Source organism: Hippocampus comes, unplaced genomic scaffold (genome assembly GCF_001891065.2).
Source record: "Hippocampus comes isolate QL1 unplaced genomic scaffold, H_comes_QL1_v1.1 scaffold277, whole genome shotgun sequence".
Taxonomy (NCBI): domain Eukaryota; kingdom Metazoa; phylum Chordata; class Actinopteri; order Syngnathiformes; family Syngnathidae; genus Hippocampus; species Hippocampus comes.
Window position 1 is genome coordinate 134,715 of NW_017805365.1, and position 3,659 is coordinate 138,373.

Here is a 3,659-nt window from a genome sequence, read left to right on the forward strand (position 1 = left end):
CGCGCGCGCGAGCGCGTCCGCTATAAAAGCGCGACTCCTTCGCGCGCACCGCACAAACCTGCCAGCGGCTGACACGCGAGCGCGCGCACGCACGCGCGACGTTGAAAGGCTGCAAAGCAACCAAAACGGCAGGTAGGCGCAGTTGGGCCCATTGTTTTTCTTTTTCTTCTCTTCAGATTCTCTTCGGTGTTGGCCTCGTTGGAGCGGCGACGACAACCGTCGGCGGAGTCCAACGGAGCGAATTCCGTCACGCGCCAAGAAATCCGTTCAAACTTTGAATTGATTGATGGCGAAATGGATTCCGTCCAGCCATTTGGATATTTCACTTTTCGAATTTTTTTTCCACGATCATGCAAATCTGATCGGTTTTGTTAGAATAAGAACGATGCCTTTTTTTTTTTTTTGTGGCCCTTTTTTTGGGCCTTGGAAAAAAAAGAGGTCAACCTTTGGCAGATTTTCAAAGTCCGATTTGTGTTGGTTTCTTTCCGCGACTCTCCGTGCGAATTGAATTGACGTGAGGAAAACGAACGAAGGGGATTATTTTGGATTTGGTCAATCGTTTCGGTTCAACATTAAAATAATTAAATAAATAAATCGATCCAGAATCCTTTTGAGCCCTTTTTCGATTGTTGGTGCTTTTGATTTAGGGGCGGATTATAAATGTTTCGTTGACAATGTCAAAGTTTAGTTTTACAGTTGCATAATAATTTTAAAAAACGAATCATCTCAATATTTCGATTGTAGGACAGCAAAAAAACGTTTTTGATTGTACCGATGTGTCGCATTTCTCCTTTGATTTGTCATTGAATCACAAGGACTGACCTGGTTCGAGGCGCTTTCTTCGGGTGTTTTCTCAAAAGTCCAAAAGTCCAAATTCATTGGACTCGAAGAAATGTCCAATACGCAAAAACGTTTTCTCATCCGGAAAATGTTCCAAATTTCAATCTGTCATCCCGAAAGAAACCTTTCGATGTGGAAGGCGCAATTTGATGGACGCGTCCTCATTCCAATTCCGTCTTGCTCGCAAGTTTGGAAGGAAATCGGCTGGCAAAGTTGGAGCGCAAAAGCCCCCCGCTCGCTCTCACCTGGGATGAAGCTTTTTTTTTTTTTCTTTTGCTTCTCCGCGGACGAAAACATTTCCTATTTGTTGCATTTCAATCAAGGCTCACGCTCAGATTTTTATTGGATTATTTTTTTGGACTGTGTCGTCCGAACGAACCGCAGCATCGTCATCGTCGTCTTGAGGCTCCTGAATAAATGCACCCGAAAACCCGGACCCTCCCCCACTCAGCCATTGGAAACAGCACAGCCACCTTATGCAGCACGTACACAGTTGCACAAATTCTTCTATCTTCTATTTTTAGATTGCATTCTGCACTGCGTCCGGTTCAGTTTGAAAACCAATTTTGTGCATGCAAATCCTTGTTTTTCGAGCAGAGGTGAGCCCGCCTTGCACCTGCACAAATTGGCACTTTGCCCCCCCCCACCCTTCATCATCAAAATCCTCCCAAATGCTAACCAGCAAACAGCAAACTATTGAAGCTGACAACAAATGAAAAGCTCCTCTTTCAATTCCTTGAAAATGCCAGCGCGATGCCCAGACATGTGGGCAAGGAGAGCCCACGTTGCAGTTTCCAACCGGTCCAACCCCCAGATGCAAAATGAAAGCACACCGCAAGGAGTTGCTGCTGCCACATCCCCCCCCCCCCCCCCCTGTGAAATTGACTCAGCGTTAAAGATTAGCCAGCGGGTGAGCAAGGCGCTTGAAAGTTTCCCGGTAACAGCCGAGCAAGCGCTCGGTCGGCCTCCTCATCACCATCGTCGCATCGCGTTGCCAAGGTAACCGCCTCACTCGGCCGGTCTAAAGTCCACCGTTCTCGGCCAATATGCTCGTTCATCTGTCGTCAAAAGTTCGAGACGTTTCGTAGGTCGCCGATTTGATTCCGGGCACTTTGTGTTTCATCACACGTCACTCATTTGAGTTGGAAGAAAGCCCGAGTGAGGTGAGTGACGGCTTTGTCCGTCCCGCTTGGTCGCCGTCCGACCGACCTTCGGCAGCAGCGAGTTCACGCGCGCGCGCGCACGCGCCGCCGGCGCAGCCGCGAGGCGGCAGATGGGCTTTTCGGCAAACTGCGTCGCGTCACGTGATCCCTTCGGTCGACGTCGGCGCCATATGGCGAGGGGGCGCGGCCCGGATGCGCCAATTGGCACGCGCGCGCGAGCGCGTCCGCTATAAAAGCGCGACTCCTTCGCGCGCACCGCACAAACCTGCCAGCGGCTGACACGCGAGCGCGCGCACGCACGCGCGACGTTGAAAGGCTGCAAAGCAACCAAAACGGCAGGTAGGCGCAGTTGGGCCCATTGTTTTTCTTTTTCTTCTCTTCAGATTCTCTTCGGTGTTGGCCTCGTTGGAGCGGCGACGACAACCGTCGGCGGAGTCCAACGGAGCGAATTCCGTCACGCGCCAAGAAATCCGTTCAAACTTTGAATTGATTGATGGCGAAATGGATTCCGTCCAGCCATTTGGATATTTCACTTTTCGAATTTTTTTTCCACGATCATGCAAATCTGATCGGTTTTGTTAGAATAAGAACGATGCCTTTTTTTTTTTTTTGTGGCCCTTTTTTTGGGCCTTGGAAAAAAAAGAGGTCAACCTTTGGCAGATTTTCAAAGTCCGATTTGTGTTGGTTTCTTTCCGCGACTCTCCGTGCGAATTGAATTGACGTGAGGAAAACGAACGAAGGGGATTATTTTGGATTTGGTCAATCGTTTCGGTTCAACATTAAAATAATTAAATAAATAAATCGATCCAGAATCCTTTTGAGCCCTTTTTCGATTGTTGGTGCTTTTGATTTAGGGGCGGATTATAAATGTTTCGTTGACAATGTCAAAGTTTAGTTTTACAGTTGCATAATAATTTTAAAAAACGAATCATCTCAATATTTCGATTGTAGGACAGCAAAAAAACGTTTTTGATTGTACCGATGTGTCGCATTTCTCCTTTGATTTGTCATTGAATCACAAGGACTGACCTGGTTCGAGGCGCTTTCTTCGGGTGTTTTCTCAAAAGTCCAAAAGTCCAAATTCATTGGACTCGAAGAAATGTCCAATACGCAAAAACGTTTTCTCATCCGGAAAATGTTCCAAATTTCAATCTGTCATCCCGAAAGAAACCTTTCGATGTGGAAGGCGCAATTTGATGGACGCGTCCTCATTCCAATTCCGTCTTGCTCGCAAGTTTGGAAGGAAATCGGCTGGCAAAGTTGGAGCGCAAAAGCCCCCCGCTCGCTCTCACCTGGGATGAAGCTTTTTTTTTTCTTTTGCTTCTCCGCGGACGAAAACATTTCCTATTTGTTGCATTTCAATCAAGGCTCACGCTCAGATTTTTATTGGATTATTTTTTTGGACTGTGTCGTCCGAACGAACCGCAGCATCGTCATCGTCGTCTTGAGGCTCCTGAATAAATGCACCCGAAAACCCGGACCCTCCCCCACTCAGCCATTGGAAACAGCACAGCCACCTTATGCAGCACGTACACAGTTGCACAAATTCTTCTATCTTCTATTTTTAGATTGCATTCTGCACTGCGTCCGGTTCAGTTTGAAAACCAATTTTGTGCATGCAAATCCTTGTTTTTCGACTTCTTCCCTCCGAACTTG

At 47.5% G+C, this 3,659-nt stretch overlaps 1 protein-coding gene across 1 annotated transcript in view; it reads left to right on the forward strand.

Moving 5' to 3' along the window:
* The window catches only part of neurod1 (neuronal differentiation 1), a 6,769-nt gene that overhangs the window by 1,503 nt on the left and 1,607 nt on the right, over positions 1–3,659 (forward strand). The gene's annotated exons all lie outside the window — the stretch shown is intronic.